This window comes from Macaca mulatta, chromosome 7 (genome assembly GCF_049350105.2).
Source record: "Macaca mulatta isolate MMU2019108-1 chromosome 7, T2T-MMU8v2.0, whole genome shotgun sequence".
NCBI classification, from domain to species: Eukaryota; Metazoa; Chordata; class Mammalia; order Primates; family Cercopithecidae; genus Macaca; species Macaca mulatta.
Window position 1 is genome coordinate 108,351,922 of NC_133412.1, and position 18,209 is coordinate 108,370,130.

Consider the following 18,209-nt stretch of genomic DNA (forward strand, 5'->3'; position numbering starts at 1 on the left):
GACTCAAGCGATCCTCCCACCTAGACTTCCCAAAGTGCTGGGATTATAGGCATGAACCACCGTGCCCAGCTCTGTTTCTCAAATCCATTCTCTTCCCTTCCTCTTTTACCATATCCTTCTCATCAGATGCTTATTAGTACCTGCTTAAATCGCTACCATAGCCTCCTAACTGGTTTCTCATCTTCAGTTTTGTTTCTTTCAAATCTATCCTCTTCCACAGGCAAAAATGACCATGTAACTTAAATTGATTTACAGTTAATGTTTTGACTAGGGAGATACCTGAATATATTAAAGTATAGTTCCCCTTTCCAATTTTGCCTTTTTACCTTCTTAAACTTTTATTTTTAATTTTTAATTTTATTATGTGTGTGTGTGTGTGTGTGTGTGTGTGTGTGTGTATATATATATTTTTTTTTTTTTTTTTGAGACAGAGTCTTGCTCTGTCGCCCAGGCTGGAGTACAGTGGCGCTATCTTGGCTCACTGCAACCTCTGCCTCCCGGGTACAAGAGATTCAGAGATTCTCCTGCTTCAGCCTCTGCTGGCACACAGGTGCATGCCACCATGCCCGGCTAATTTTTTTTGTATTTCTATTAGAGGTGGGGTTTCACTGTGTTAGCCAGGATGGTCTTGATCTCCTGACCTTGTGCTGCACCCACCTCAGCCTCCCAAATGCTGGGATTACAGGCATGAGCCACCATGCCTGGCCTTAAACTTTTAAATTAGATATAATATCTGTTCATTAAGTCAAACAAACCAAACTCTAAATACAGTGCACATAGCCATTCTAGGTTAACACATTTTTTTTTCTTTGCATTTTATGTGAAGGGCCAGAAACCGAACACTCTATTAAAGGTGGACCCTGTGCTTAAACAATCCTATGAAGTAATTAGATTCTCATTTTACAAATGAGAAAACTGAGGTGCAATTAAGTCACTTCCCTGAGATCATTAATACAAGTAACAGATTCAGAATTGAAATGCCAGTCTGACATCAAAGTCTGTGGTCTTTTACCGTGCCATACTATCATGCCCTGTGGTGTGCATTTGTAATTCCCAAACCCACATATCTAGACTGCCCCTCACCAGGTAGTTCTCTGGATTTGTTTACACCTGTAGATGTGGACAGCCTACCAGTGCCAGAAATTAGGATTTGGAGGATGAGTATGTATAGGAAAATGACACAAAGAAAGCAAGGTTGTAGGAAAGGTAACCTGGCAATGTCACAGGAGAAACAGCATTGAAAGACCAACCAAAAGACCTAATGACATCTTGAACTAAAGTGATGACAGTGGAATCTAAAAAAGAGGAAAAGAGTGTGCTTAAAGAAATTAAAGTCGAGGACTTTGGGAAAAATATGTCAATTCTGTTGTCATAAAACCTCTTAATTCTCTTAAAATCTTAACCCTTTTAAGGTTAAGATTCATTAAGTGAAACAAACAAAACTCTTTAAATACAATGCACATAGCCATTCTAAGTGAACACATCTTTTCCTTCTCTGTGTTTTATCTGAAGGTCCAGAAACCAAACACTCTATTAAAGCTGGACACTCTGCTTAAGCAGTCATATGAAGTAAGGCATATCAAAGCTTTGTTAAGGCATAACAAAGCTATATATAAATGTATCACGTTGTGCTTTTACAGCCTAACAATAACAATAGGTAGTCTTTTACAGCTTACAGAGCCCTTTCATAAATATTAAGTGGTTTGATCCTCACACATCCCTATGGACTAAGTAGTTGTACTTTTCTTACTTTATGTATAAGGGAACTGGCTTAAAATGCTGTGACTTGCCCAGAGGTAACAGCTCTCAAAACACTACACTAGGCCAGGTATAGTGGTGGCTCACGGCTGTAATCCTAGCACTTTAGGAGGCGAGGTGGGCAGATCTCTTGAGATCAGGAGTTCAAAACCAGCCTGGCCAACATGGTGAAACCCCATCTCTACTAAAAATACAAAAAAAAAAAAAAAAAAATAGCCAGGTATGGTGGCAGTTGCCTGTAATCCCAGCTACTTGGGAGGCTGAGACAGGAGAACCCAGGAGGCAGAGGTTGCAATGAGCCGAGTTCGCACCACTGTACTCCAGCTTGGGTGACAGAGTGAGACTCTATCTCAAGAAAAAAAAAAAAGCTACACTAAATCCACTTCCTATGCTTTCTCCAGAGATGTCTGCTTCCCCAAAAACAAACAATATTTTTTCAAAGTACATGATCAAGCTGGAGCCCCTTTTCTCCTCAGCATTTGAATACCAGCTTATAAATAAGAGTTTATTTATTAGATCAGGCAATATAATGAGCTGGTGAAGAACAAGAACAGACTACTTTATAGTGTTCATAAAATTAGATGGCTAGTCTAAATTTTACAAACACGATTCTTGTGACCTTTGACAGGTTACATGTACATGACTCATTGTTTCTTTGGCATTTCAGACATTGCCTGCAAGCATTATGTGAATGAAGCCATACCAGTGTCATGCCAACTCATGAACTGTCCTGCCCTGTACGACGAAAGAAAACCGAGGGTCTTCTGCTCTGGCCTCTATAGAATAAATTAGAAAAGTTGACTGGGCGCGGTGGCCCATGCCTGTAATCCCAGCACTTTGCGAGGCAGAGGTGGGCAGATCACCTGCAGTCAGGAGATCGAGACCATCCTGGCCAACATGGTGAAATGCCATCTCTACTAAAAAATACAAAAATTAGCTGGGCATGGTGGCGCGCGCCTGTAGTCCCAGCTACTCAGGAGACTGAGACAGGAAAATCGCTTGGACCGAGAAGGCAGAGGTTGTAGTGAGTGGAGATTGTGCCACTGCACTCCAGCCTAGGTGACAGAGCGAGACTCCATCTCAAAAAAAAAAAAAAAAAAAAGAAAAGAAGAAATTAGAAAAGATTTTGAGAGCTTAGTAGGAATGTTGTACTGATTGGCATTAGAGTTGGTGATTCATCAATCATGTCACTGCTACCAAGGTTATGCCAGTTTCCTTGCATTCTGCATATATACATTTTTATTTTAGCCTTCTTTAAAAATACTGTGGTTCCTGCTTCCTGGGTAGTGGTCAACTTTTAAACCATGTTTTTTTTTTTTTTTTGGTTTTAAAATTTACCCTGGTGGGTTTTCTTGATCTTTGTTTGTTTACCCCCATCCATAGCTACGTGTGTATGCACACGTGCAGGTAGTCACAGCCATTTCCAAGGCAACCAATTGTGTTTCGAGACAGCAAATAATTTCAGGGACAGCTGTGGTGCCTCCCATCTTCTTTTAGTGGTGTCACTTTTCCTATGCTGTATACAGGTGTTGGAAAAGAACCAACATTTAGTTCAAGTAAACATCCTTGGACTAGCATTTAGGATCACACTGGATCGCGTCATTTTTTTTATTCTACAACGTATCAGAGGTTCATAGCAGTTTTCTGGCTATTAGATTGTTCTTAAAATTTAAAATCTTCACCTATTGAGTTACCCAAGCCAGCAATCACAGTGATTTCTACCTCCTTATTCCTCCTTCTCCACATTGACTAAATCAATAAATTCTGCTGATGCTGCCTCCTCAGTTAGTTCCTCTGGTCCTACACTATCCAATATGGTAGCTACTAGCCAGTGGGTCTGTTGAGCACTTGAAATGTGTCTAACCAAATTGAGATGTGCTGTGTGAAATAGCCTTCCATATTTGTGGGTTCCCCTCATCTGTGGATTCAACCAACCACAAATCGAAAATACTTGAAAAAAATTGTGTCTGTACTAAACATGTACAGACTTTTTTTTCTTGTCATTATTCCCTAAATAATATAGTATAACAACTACTTACATAGCATTCACATTATATTAACTATTATAAGTAGTCTAGAGATGATTTAAAATATATGGGAGGGAAGGCTGAGCGCAATGGCTCATACCTGTAATCCCAGCACTTTGGGAGGCTGAGGCGGGAGCATCACTTGAGGTCAGGAGTCTGAGACCAGCCTGGCCAACATGATGAAACCCCATCTCTACTAAAAATACAAAAATTAGTGGGGCATGGTGGCAAATGCCTGTAATCCCAGCTACTGAGGAGGCTGAGGTAGGAGAATCGCTTGAACCTGGAAAGCAGAGGTTGCAGTGAGCCAAGACCATGCCACTGCACTCCAGCCTGGGTGAGAGAGGGAGACTCCGTCTCAAAAAAAAACAAAAGTATACGAGGATGGCAATTTTATATCAGGGACCTGAGCATTCAAATTTACAGTTAAACTTTTGGCTCTCATTTGTGGCTCACATTATATTTCTCTTGGACAGTCTGCTCTGGTTTATTTTGGTCTTAGACCCTTTTCATCTCTGACTGTTGCTGAAGTCTAATAATTGGCCTTGATACATTCTGAACCTCAGTGAGAATGTTCTTTCTGAAATGGACGTCTGAAACTGTCACTTCCCTGCTACTACCACCCTTCAGAGGCTTCTCATCACAAAACCCAAAATCCTGTGTGCCTTATGCAAGAGTCCTGCCTACCTCCCAGCCTCGACTCTCACCTCTCCTCAGCTTCTCCTCTCTCCCACCCTGCACTGTACACTCTACTGGTCCTAAAATTCTTGTTATTCCCTCAACATACCATACCATTTCACTCATTTGTGCCTTTGCATTTGCTGATTCTTTAATCTAGAAGATTAAAGAAGTTCTAAACTGGGGAGTTACATTTTAGCTTTCAAAGCTTTTCATAGGCTTCTCTTTTCTCCTACCCTGTTGATTCTACTGACACCGTTTATTTACTCCCACTGGGCTCTAAACTCACTGAGGACAGGGACCATGTCTTGTTTACTCTTATATCCACCTGTGCTTCAGGTAGTACCTGCAGCAGAAAAGGTACACCCATTTGGTAAATTTGTGTATTATTTGTATTGCATTAGAATAATGTACGTTACAGTGATTTATTTATGTCTATCTTCCTACTATGGAAAGAATTATTTAAAGAAAAGAACTGAATCTTATTGATAGGAAGATCTAAATATCCCTGCACCTCAGGTAGCACCTATCATATGTGGATACCATATAAATATTTGTGTTGAATTTAATAAACTCAGGCTGAACCTGCTCTGTATATATTGTGATGACTTTCAGATTAACCTTTAGACACATTCATAGGGTTACTGTCTTGGACGATCTCTAGGGATCCTCATTTATTTTTGGGCTTTGGGGTTACTGTATGTTCTGCTGTTGGTGTTTTTCACTCTTTGGGTGTTGTTTTTCTTCCTTTACAAAGATAGTATACATGTTTATTGTTGGGGTGGAGTCAAATCATATCAAATGATAGAAAATGAAAGCCATCTCCCTAGTCCTATTCCCCGGAAGAGACCACTGATAACAGTGTAGTATGTATCTTTTAAGACTATTTTCAGCACATACATACATATGTATTTTGCACAAATATGGCATAATTAAATATATTGTTCTAAAATTTACATTTTCATCTAGCTCTCTCTTTCTCTCTCTCTCTCTCTGTATATATATATATACATCTCACATATTTCCAAGTGCAATATTTTGGAAGTTTTAAGTAGTCAGATTAGAGCCATGTTTGGTATTGTGACTTTGTTCCTGACCTGGGTAGAGTGCTGGGCTTAGCTGACATATTTTACAATCAAGTGATCACTCCTGACATTATTTGCAGAGTGCTCTTACCAGCAGAGGAGAAAGAGCTACTGTCCCCAAAGACTGGAGCAAATGGCCCTGAGGGAAGTGCAAAATGTCTTTGGAGTGTAAGACATTTACACTCCAAAGTGTAATACACATTAGATAAAATACACATTCTTTTATCTTAAAATTTAGTGCAGATCTTGCATTCAAAGACATCATGGTATATCTGTGTTTGTTTCCTTTTTTTTTTCTTTTTTTTACAAGGAGTTTCTCCCAAAAAACTGAGCCTGCAGTAACGGTCACTCCAGGAAGTTATGTCTTGTTTATCCTATGGCTTCAAGTACATTCAGTGTATTGCCAAGTACTGCTCATGTACACCCCAGCTGAGAAATAGTGTTAGGTTTCCAACAAAAGTACCTAAGGATTTCCCACAGTTCACGTAAGAAGGATGCAAAAGATGTTACTGGAATAATCATAGTCACAGTTAGCCGTAGAGTAAAGGACAGGGCCCAGTATGGTGGCTCACACCTGTAATCCCAGCATTTTGGGAGGCAGAGGGAGGCAGATCTCTTGAGCCCAGGAGTTTGACACCAGCCTATGAGCAACATCTCTATGTTGTAGAGACGAGAGTCTCACTACTCTCGTCTCTACAAAAACATACAAAAATTGGCCAGGTGTGGTGGTGCGCCCCGGTGGTCCCAGTTACTTGGGAGGCTGAGGCAGGAGGATGGCTTGAGCCCAGGAGATTGAGGCTACAATGAACCATGATTGCACCACTGCACTCCAGCCTGGGCAAGAGTGAGACCATGTCTAAAAAGAAGAATAAGGGACAGGTTTAATAAGGGAATGTTTTAAAAAGAAAGGAGTTAAAATTGAGAGTTATACGCTACAAGAAGAGTGACCGATGAAGAATGTGGGTTTGTGGTTAGAATTGCCTAGGTTTGAAACCTAGCTCTGCTACTTACTGGCCTATAACTTTGAACTAGTTTCTTACCCTTGCTGTGGCTCAGTTTCCCCATAAGTAAAAGGGAAGTAGGAGTGGGTGGTAATAATGGTACCAAATTCATAAGGGTGTCTATGAGGATTAAATGGTAATGTGTATAAACACATTAATATTTAAAGTACTTTTGACACATAATTGCCTACTAACTCATAGCTAAAGGTGAAAAAAAATGGAAGATTCTTCTTTTTGGTTTAGATCACTTTTTAACCTATATGCCTGAAAAAAAGCAGCTTAAAACAGCTCTTCTACCAAGAACAAACTCAGACCATCCATGTTTCTGCCTTGATTCAAGTATAGTGAATACACTTGTCTCATTTTATATTCTAATTACTCACATCAATCCCCGTTATTGCTTCCCACCATTTCCACTTTCTGTGTCCCATTTCTGCCAAGAAAAGCAGAAGTAAGGGAGATGTGAGGGCTTGGGGATTTCTAAAAACTTTTCATAAATCCTCATTGTTATGTTATATTGAATTATAGTTATGTTAATGTAATATTTGCCAAATCTTCCCTCTGGGAAACACAAAGAATTTCCTCCATTAGAGACTAACATTTTAACTTTTTAGAAGACAGGTATTATGGTGTTACATACATAATATGAGAATTACTCAATTATGAGAGTTCATTAAATATAATTTAATGCAGAAACTCACTTTAAAAAAAATTTTTTTCCCTTATGTTTACTTATCTTCTTGGATATCTTTTTTTTTTTTAAACTCCATTTTGCACATGGGGAAACTTAGGCTCTTAATTTGCCTCAAAGGCACAAAGTACATTACTGAGCCTGAACAACTGGGTTTAAACATATGAGGTTGCTATTTTTGTACATCAAAAATGGTAGAATAATGGCAATTTATGTGGTTCTCTAATAAATACAAAGCCTCTGTGTGTGTGTGCATAAAATAGATCATGTATGAAGACTGTTTAAATGTAAATGTGTAGTTTAAAGAGTAAATAATAAAACTAATACCTTTGTACCCACCAGTTGGGTTAAGAAGTTCCCTGTATGTCCTGTTGAACCTCTTCTAACCTTGTCTCCTTTTCCCTACTAACTTCTTCTCCAACTCTCCACCTGAGTCAGGTAACATAATCCTGACTTGTGTGTGAATAATTTTCTTGCTTTTCATTGTTTAGGATTGAAAAACTGAGGAGCAAGCTCAACTCTAGCTGTGTGAGGAAGGGGCAAGATTGTCACTATCAGAGAAAGCTCCCTTGAGAAGATAAGCTGAGCAAGGTCTTTGGTTTATGATCTGGCTTTATTCTTTGGGAGCTCCATCTGGGGAAGTCAGAGCTCAAGGTCAAGTCTTAGGAAACGGAAGGTTTACCACAGTCAGTGCATCTGGCAAAGCTGTAGTTTGGACCAGGTACCCAATAACATGCAACAGAAAATATGGTCAAACAGAACAAGCTGCTGTTTTTCTGCCTCTAAACTCACCATGGCTTTCCCTCAGCTTTAGGAGTAGGTCAAAGCAAATTTTTCTTACATTTTCAATAAACTGCAAATCTTCACTGATTAAGGCACCATGGAATGTCAGGGAGTAAGGAAACTCTGGACTGTGGTTAAAAGAAGCCAAGTACAGGCTCACTAAGGCATTCTGTGCTCCAGTTAAAAGGATGGTGGCCATGCACAGTGGTTCACACCTCTAATACCAGCACTTTGGGAGGCCGAGGCGGGCGGACTGTTTGAGGCCAGGAGTTCAAGACCAATCTAGCAACATGATGAGATTCCCATCTCTACTAAAAATACAAAAAATTAGCTAGGTGTTGTGGTGCACACCTGTAATCCCAGCTACTTGGGGGGCTGAGGCAGGAGAATCGCTTGAGTCCAGGAGGTCTAGGTTGCAATGAGCCCTCATTGTGCCACTTGCACTCCAGCCTAGGCAAGAGAATGAGACCCTGTCTCAAAAAAATAATAAAGGCCAGGCGCGGTGGCTCAAGCCTGTAATCCCAGCACTTTGGGAGGCCGAGGCGGGCGGATCACGAGGTCAGGAGATCGAGACCATCCTGGCTAACCCAGTGAAACCCCGTCTCTACTAAAAAAATACAAAAAAAAAAAAAAATAGCCGGGCGAGGTGGCGGGCGCCTGTAGTCCCAGCTGCTCGGGAGGCTGAGGCAGGAGAATGGCGTGAACCCGGGAGGCGGAGCTTGCAGTGAGCTGAGATCTGGCCACTGCACTCCAGCCTGGGCGACAGAGCGAGACTCTGTCTCAAAAAAATAAATAAATAAAAATAATAAAATAAGTGATGGCAGTGGGGATCTTAGCGATGACAGTATGCAATGTGGCTATCTCTTGAGTCACTTTTCAATCTGGATTAATTGTCCTCTGTATCTGATACACAGCAATCATCCTGGGATCTCCCTTCACCATCCTCTGGGGGATTCCCATTACCGCTCTCCTGTATTGGAACTCCAATTTCCTGTCTTCCTCTTTCTTGGATTAGTCTCTTTAGTGAAAAATTCTCCAGGAGCTTCTCAAAGAAGGGTACATGGGAGGTAAAATTTTTGTGAGTTTCCATGTCTGAAAATGTCTTTATATTATTCGTACACATGATGGTATAGCTGAAAATAGATCTCAGATTAGAAATAATAATATTTCAGAATTTTGAAGGCAGTGTTTTATGCTCCTGGTGTTACTCTTGAAGTCTGAAGACATTCTGGCTCCTTTGTATATGATCTGCTTTATTCTCTCTGGAGATTTTTGGAGTCTTCTTTTTGTCTCCAGTGTTTTAAAATTTTGCAGTGCTGTGACTTTTATGGTCTATTTTCATTCATTGAGTTGAACACACAAACTATTTCATTCTAGAAACTGATATCTTCTTATTTGGGGAAATGTTCGTTGGTTATTTTGTTGATGATTCCTTCCCCTCTGTTTCCTGGTTCTCTCTCTCTAAACTCAAATAATGAATCTTCAGACTTCTATCTCCTACCCCAGCAAAAGCAATATGTAACTGAGGGGGCAAGGGTGTGTGAGTCTAGGAATCTAATGCTTCTTCAGCAGTTTTCCCCAGTTCTCCTTAGTTCAGCCACACACTTCCATTAAGTCTTACTCCTTTACTTCCAGTTCTGGAGTCTTTTGAAAATTGGGTTGGTTTTTAGCTTACCTCTCTTCAGATTTGATTTTGTTGGTCTGTAAAGTCAGTTACTACTTGTTTATCTGCTTTCCAGCTTCCAAAATTTTGTTGCTATTTTCTCCAAAGTCATTGTGGATTTGTCATTTTAGAAGGTCTATATTATAGTTTTTTGTTGTTGTTGTTTGTTTGTTTGTTTGTTTGTTTTTGAGACAGAGCCTTGCTCTGTCGCCCTGGCTGGAGTGCAGTGGCGCGATCTCGGCTCACTGCAAGCTCCACTTCATGCCATTCTCCCGCCTCAGCCTCTGGAGTAGCTGGGACTACAGGCGCCCGCCACTACGCCCGGCTAATTTCTTTTTTTTTTTTGTATTTTTAGTAGAGATGGGGTTTCACCGAGTTAGCCAGGATGGTCTCCATCTCCTGACTTCATGATCCGCCCGCCTCAGCCTCCCAAAGTGCTGGGATTACAAGCTTGAGCCACCGCGCCCGGCCTATATTATAGTTTTAATGGAATTTCAAGTGGGATTAAGATGAGATGCTTGTGTTCAGTTTGCCTTAACCTGAAAGTTTATGTTCTACTCTTACCAAGTGTTGACAGAGATTATCACAAAAACCACCCAAATCTGTGATAATGCCAAAAGAAACTCTTTTTTTCTCTGTCTTTTGTTTTATTCTTTCCTTTTCTTTTCTTTTTTGCTCTTTGTTTTGGGGGTGGGGAGAAATAGTAAGGATTGGGAGCTCTAAATTCCCTAATCCAGTCCCTATTGTGTAGTAATAGCTAACATTTATTATTTTCCCATGTGCTTTGTGTCTACATACGTTATCTAAAGTAACCCTCATAATAACCCAATTATTATTTCTAGTTTACCAATGATAAAACAGGCTCAGAGAGGAAATGTAACTTCCCCAAGGTCACACAGTTGGTACATAGTAGAATTAGAATCTGAACCCAGCCTGATGCCAAAGCTTGTGCTCTTAATTATGATTATTGAACTATTAAGTAATACAAGTTGGAAAGGTCTCTATTATGTGTCTATCCAGTTTTATTTATGTATAAGTCCTTCCACTGCAGAGCTTCATAGAGTGCTTAAAACATGAACTGGAGATGTCTAAGGTGTCCCTCCCTCCCTTCCTTCCTCCCTCTTATTATTTTTTCTGCATCCAGTCATCCATTATAAGGTGTCTTTTTATATAGCCAGGTATTTTGTATATTTCGAACAGACAGTACTTTACCAGAAAACGGAATCAATAACCATAGCGTACAATTGTGTGTGGCTTTGTAGCAAAACAAAAGCTGTGTGAATTAGTGCAGCCTTGTCCAGGCTACACAAATTTTCAAGCTTCTGAGCTCCCCACTCATCTTACTCTTTCTCTTCTAGTCATGAAATGGAGCCCTTTTATCCTGACAGTATTCATATACTTTCCCAGAGTGAGCAAATTATTCCCTATATGGACTGGACCTAGAACCCTAGGGGGAATTTTTAATAAACCTTTTGAGAGTGGAAATTTAAATGCATCAAAATAAGTTAGTTTAATCTTCCTGAAATTAGTTTGCAGTCTTCAGAATACCTATCCTTTCTTGCCTCACAGGATAAGGAGGAAACACAGATATCTTACAGAGAAAATAAAAGGGCCAAATGCATATAAATGTTTGGAGAAAAGTCACACTATGAGTCAGGTGGCAAATCTGTCTTCTAGACAGCTTTGACTCTTGGCTAACTGGGGAAATCCATCTAGGCCAACAATTTAATAGTTTTCTAAAAGACTGGATGACTGTGTGGGTGCTAATGGCATCAGAGAAGATAGTGGTGAGCAGGAAACATCCCACACTTGACAGGATGTTCCCAAAGCAGGAAGGGATTTCTCTTCCTCCGTAGAACTGTTTCATTAACTAAGGACAAGATGAGATAATTGAAATCTCCCTAAAATACCAAAGACTGACGAAAGCAGGATATAGGACATGGTGGGTCTGATGTAAACCAGTGGGATCATTTATGACATTGTAATGAAGTAATAGTATTTTGTATATATCCATATATCCATTTTTCCCCCCAAGAGATTCAAAGTGCTTTACATAGTGAGTCAGTCATTGAATACTTTTAGATCTGTGTACGAAGAGGTAGAAGTAGGACTCCTGCTCAGTCAGCCTCAGCCTTTCTCCTCTGGATACACCACCAGACTTACAAAGCTTGCAGCTTACATACCGCCCGGTGAAAGTTTCTTTTTCTTATCTTCCATTTCTCTCATTTTCATCAAGTGCTAATCTGTCTGTTGTATGGTATATAGCACTTAAGTAGTTCCAGCAAGACAATATGATTAAGCTTCCTTTAAATAAATCATGATCTCTTTATCTCTCTGCAAGCAGCAACAGCTGTCAAAGGTAGAACTGAGGCCAAGGCAGCACCAATGGAGCAGGCTGCTAGTGAAAATATGACAAGAATATTTGAAACTAGAAGCCTCAAGCCACAGCTTTGTTAGGTTTCCTGAGCTCTCCCCCTTGGTGGCATTTTCAGAGGTACACAGAAAAATGTTGAATATAGCAGTCACTTGAGAAATACAGAGACACTCTATGTCTGGGACAGGGATTCTCATCCCAAAACTTAGCTCAAGAAAAAAACAAGAGGAACGAAGACAAAGAAGGGACTTAAACTGCATATTAGCTAACCTGCAGAGAGTAATAACATAAAAACAAGTAGAAAGCTCCACTGGACTAGTGTAAGTTATGAGTTCCCTGTTTTTTTCCACTGTAAATTTTGTGGCGAACACAATGCATCAATTACAGGCATTAATGTTTGTGATCTCCTAAGTTCTAGAACACTGCCTCAGGAGAGTTCATCAATCATTGTCTTCGTCCCTAAAGTGGTCTTGCTTTCTCTCAGTTTGTGGGAAATAATTATCAAAATTAATAAATGCACATGAAAGAATATTTACTTTTCTTGCTTTCTCTTGTCTGCTTTTGACTTAACCCCATTATATCCTCAAATCCAGCCAGACTCAAGTAGGAAAATTTCTACCCAGGACAATTAATTCCAGTTCAAGCCCCAAGTTACCATGAGGTTCTTTAGTGAGGTAATCACATAAAAAGTGAAGATGGGCTGGGCATGGTGACTCCTACCTATAATCTCAGCACTTTGGGAAGCAGAGGCAGGAGGATTGCTTGAACCCAGGAATTCAAGACCAGCCTGGGCAACATCATGAGACCCTATCTCTACAAAAAATTAAAAAAAAAAAAACTAGCCGGCTACAATAGCATACACCTGCAGTCCCACCTACTCAGGAGGCTGAGGTGGGAGGATCGCTGGAGCCTGGGAGATTGAGACCATAATGAACCATGATCATGCCACTGCACTGCAGCCTGGATAACAGAGCAGGATCAAAAAAAAAAAAATGAAGATGAATTATTTCCTGGCTTTTTTGTTGTTGTGGTTCTTAAAGACCAGTGTGATAGTATATTTCCTGGCTTTTGTTTCCCAAACAATTGTAGAACTGGTATTAGAAATCCTTTGTATTAGTACATTATATGGGTTACCTGTGGTTATTTTAAGAACTTCCATTTTTAATGGAATTTTAAATATCTCAGCTTATAAATAACTAAAGATACTGTCTTAAATATCATATATTTAAAATGAATTTGCTCTCCTTTCATAGTTCAGGTTCTGAACTATAGCTATGTGAATGTGTAAAGAGGAGGCAGGTCAAAGACTAAATCACTTTACATCGTTCCTGGTATGTACACTCACATGGTTTTATCTGAGAAAAGGGGCTGGGCACAGTGGCTCACGCCTGTAATCCCAGCACTTTGGGAGGCCCAGGTGGGCAGATCACTTGAGGCCAGGAGTTCGAGAACAGCCTGGACAACATGGCGAAACCCTGTCTCTATCAAAAATACAAAAAATAGCCGGGCATGGTGGCGCATGCCTGTGGTCCCAGCTACTTGGGAGGCTGAGGCAGGAGAATCACCTGAACCCAGTGAGCCAAGATTGTGTCACTGCACACCAGCCTGGGTGACAGAACGAGACTCAGTCTCAAAAAAAAGAAAAAAAAGAAGAAGAAGATATCTTACACCCCTCAAATGCGTGGTGCTTTGCTCCTCAAACACCCTACGTACTCTCAGTTTGGACTTAGAACAACTGCTGACCATTTTCAGGGAGAACAGTTTCTACTTTAATCAGACTCCCCTTCTACATCAGGTCCTTTAGAGGAAATTATTCCTGAGTTTAGGGATCCGTGAACTTCTTCTGGTTCCTGAAGAGCTATTTATATTGATTCATTTTACACATAGAATAATAACATCAGAAGCTGCCAGGAAATGACACGGATGCATTATCCAAGGAGTGCCAGACTAGCTGAATAGAATTGAGGTCTGCTCCTAACTAAGGCTCAGATAAAGTGGAGCTTCTTCTCACCGTCCCGCGACTGATTCATTAAAGGGAGGGAAGTTGAACAGAAGGTAGAGAGGTAGATTGAGGAAGGAAATGTACTTAAGCACTGACACATGGCCTCCCTGAATCACCTTATCAAATAGGCCCCTACTTGTTTCCTAAAGTCATTAAAAGAGGGAGATATTGCCAGAAAGAACTTGCCTTGAGAGCCAGGGGGTTTTGAGATCCTGTTTTTTGTTTTGTTTTGTTTTGTTTTGTTTTGTTTTGTTTTTTTTTTGGAGATGACCAATCTCCATTTTATTTTCTCTTTTTTTAAAATTTTTTTTTTATTGCCGTAGGTTATTGGGGAAAAGGTGGTGTTTGGTTCATGATTAAGTTCTGTAGTGGTGATTTGTGAGATTTTGGTGCACCCATCACCCAAGCAGTATACACTGCACACAATTTGTAGCCTTTTATCCCTCACCCCCTTCCCACTCTTTCCCTCTGAGTCCCCAAAATCCATTTGGTCATTCTTTTGCCTTTGCATTTTCATAGCTTAGCTCCCACTTATGAGTGAGAATATTTGATGATTGGTTTTCCATTCCTGAGTTACTTCACTCAGAATAATAGTCTCCAATTTCATCCAGGTTGCTGCAAATGCCATTAATTCATTCCTTTTTATGGCTGAGTAATATTCCATCATATACATATACCACAGTTGTTTTTGTTTTTTTCTTTTTTTTTTTTTTTGAGACGGAGTCTCCCTCTGTCGCCCAAGCTGGAGTGCAGTGGCATGATCTCGGCTCACTGTAAGCTCTGCCTCCCGGGTTCATGCAATTCTCCTGCCTCAGTTCCCAAGTAGCTGGGACTACAGGCGCCCGCCACCACACCCAGCTAATTTTTTGTATTTTTAGTAGAGACGGGGTTTCACCGTGTTAGCCAGGATGGTCTCGATCTCCTGACCTCATGATCCTCCCACCTCGGCCTCCCAAAGTGCTGGGATTACAGGCATGAGCCACCGCGCTTGGCCTATACCACAGTTTTTTAATCCACTCGTTGATTGGTAGGCATGGAAGTCATTATACGAAAAAGACGCAAGTTTATAGCAGCACAATTCGCAATTGCAAAAACAAAATCCTTTCTTTATATTACCACGTAGGAACTCCTTGACTAAGTCCCTAATTTCTTTTTCCTTTAGCTTCTTTATTCTCTAAACGAGAAAATACTGCCGACTGCCCTCATAAATTGCTATGAGAAATAATAGTAAACTATCAAAGATAATTTCATCTTTACATGCAAAAAAATTGCATGTAAATAATGTTTAATATTTTTGTTAATGATAACTTGATAAATTTTAATAACACTGTAAGGATAGTGGAGGGGTAGGGGAGGCACAGGTGCAGGCAGGAGGGTACCTGAGGAATTCCTACCTTGGACCAGAACACAAAATCTCGGATCCTATACTGATACAAATATAAATTTGGAATAGTAGTTCCAATTACCAGTAGTAAATAAATAGGAAGAATGATATTAGATGACTGACATTTCAATTATGTTTCTACCAGAAAGTGCATTTTGGCCAAATATTAACATGAAACCAGAAGTCAATCATGGCCAGGCATGTTATCTCACGCCTGTAATCCCAACATTTTGGGAGGCCGAGGTGGGAGGATTGCTTAAACCCAGGAATTTGAGTCTAGCTTGGGCAACATGGTGAGACCCCATCTCTAAAGAAGAAAAAAATTAGCTGGGTGTAGCGGCACAGGCCTGTGGTACCAGCTACTCAGGATGCTGAAGCAGGAGGATGGCTTGGGCCCAGGACATCAAGGCTGCAGTGAGCCATGTTTGTGCCACTGCTGCACTCCAGCCTGGGTGACAGAGTGAAACCCTGTCTCAAAAACAACAACAACAACAAAAAACAAATTAAAAAGAAGGTAGTCATTATCCTCTCTGGCTGTCTTCTTTCATGGTGCAGGCTGGATGCTGAGCCCTGTAAATCTCCCCACTGGGTGAACTGCTGCTGCCTGTAGGTGTGGCTGGTCTCCAACTATGACTGGGCTTTACCTTGTCCAGCTCTCTCTATGTGTCTGCAGTCAGCTCCTGCTCCTAGTCCCCACACCAGCCTATATCTCATCTGCACTGTTGCCCTCAAGCCTCCTACTCCACCCCCTGCACCATCCCTCTGCCAATGACTTACCTCCTGTTGCACATAGAAAATAGAAAATATCAGGATGAATGACTTCACATCTCTACATATACACCACATACACACACCTACACACAAACCACACAATCAGACTTTCCTGTTTTTCGACCTACCCTTATCCTTCCATCTCAGTTGCAAGAGGTGTTCTGTCCACCTGTTCTCTAGATTCTGTCCCCGGCTTTCTTAGGAACCTTGTTTTCTTTTCTGTGCCCATATCTTCAGCCTCTACCTTGCTACTTGCTTTTTCTGATCAAAATATGAATATTCTTAAGTCCCTTGCATCCTTAAAAAAATTGAGAAACTTTCTGCTGGTTGGGTGCAGTGGCTTACACCTGTAATCCCAGTACTTTGGGAGGCCAAGTCAGACAGATTGCTTGAGGTCAGGAGTTCCAGACCAGCCTGGGCAACGTGGTGAAACCCCATCTCTACAAATAATACAAAAATTAGCCAGGTATGGTGGTGTGCACCTATAGTCCCAGCTATTCAGGAGGCAGAGGTGAGAGAATCACTTGAGCCCAGGAGGTTGAGGCTGCAGTTAGCGTGATTCATGCCACTGCAGTCCTCCAGCCTGGGTGACGGAATGAGGCAAAAAAAAAAAAAAGAAAACACACACACACACACACACACACACACAAACCTTTCTCCCTTCGCAGTGAAGCTTCTGGGAGGTGGGATTTTGAAGAGGCCACAACACTCAGTATCTGAAATGAAGAGCAGAACTGATTGTTTGCTCAGACATAATAGAGCTATACTTGTAGGACAGAGTCTCTCTGGGCAAAACAAACTGCATCCTTATATAGGATTTAGGGAACCAACTGAAATCTCACTCCTGCCTCCTCTGGCATCATCAAAATGACTCCCCGGGTTGCAGGCCACACTTTGGTTCTATCTGACATGGTGTCCCCGTAGCACTGGTACATAGCCGCTCCCTCCTTCTTGAAATGCTCCTTATAGTCTCTTTCTGAGAGACCACTGTCTCTTGGGTTTTCATCTTTTTGGTCATGCTTCAGTCTCTGTTACAAGCTTTTCTTAGTACCCCATCCTTCAAATAATGGTATTCCTCAAGTGTCATCCTCCATTATCTTCCCTCCAGAGTCTTTACCTATCCTGTTACAGCTCATCTACTCTCTGATGGCACCTGCCATTGCATGTTCCCTGACTCCCAAATCTTTATTTGCAGCCCAGATCCCTCTCCTAAGTGGTAGAGAGCCACATAACTGGCTGCCTACTAGATCTCTTCCACCTTGGGATATCAAAAGCTCCTCCTCTCATAGACTCCAGCTGTCCAATCTGTCTTCCTTTGTCCCTCTCTTTATTTCCCATATCCAGTCAGTGACTAAGTCTGCTCAGTTCTGCTTTACTAACTCCCAGAGGGCTCTGTTCTCTTCATCTTTACTGCCGCTTTTCTCATTAGCTCTTGCCTAAATTACTGTAGAACCCTCCTAATTGATCTCCCTTTTGTAGCCCAGCCTTCATGCAGTCCACAATTTTTATCTCTCTAAAATGGAAGTCATGTCACTCTCCTGTTTTGTTTTGTTTGTTTGTTTGTTTGTGACAGAGTTTTGCTCTTGTTGCCCAGGCTGGAGTGCAATGACGCAATCTCAGCTCACCACAACCTCCGCCTCCCGAGTTCAAGCGATTCTCCTGCCTCAGCCTCCTGAGGGGCTGGGATTACAGGTATGTGCCACCACGCCCAGCTAGTTTTTGTATTTTTAGTAGAGATGAGGTTTCTCCATGTTGGTCAGGCAGGTCTTGAACTCCTGACCTCAGGTGATCCGCCCGCCTTGGCCTCCCAAAGTGCTGGGATTACAGGCATGAGCCACCGTGCCCAGCTCACTCTCCTGTTTTAAATCCTTTGATTTTCCCCCATTCCTTTCAGGCAGGAAAACACTTTACAGAACTTATAAGGACCTCTGGGATCTAAACCTTGCATTCATTTCCAGTCTTATTTCTGGCATGTCCCATGTCATCCTCCCA

At 41.2% G+C, this 18,209-nt stretch overlaps 1 protein-coding gene and 1 long non-coding RNA gene across 18 annotated transcripts in view; both read left to right on the forward strand.

Annotated features, from left to right (window-relative positions):
• PRORP (protein only RNase P catalytic subunit) overlaps positions 1-18,209 on the forward strand; it is a 253,529-nt gene that overhangs the window by 109,696 nt on the left and 125,624 nt on the right. The gene's annotated exons all lie outside the window — the stretch shown is intronic.
• On the forward strand, positions 2,696-16,838 carry LOC144330228 (uncharacterized). The gene is made up of 2 exons (XR_013396214.1): positions 2,696-3,469; positions 16,631-16,838. It is a non-coding gene; the product is annotated as an uncharacterized LOC144330228 (long non-coding RNA).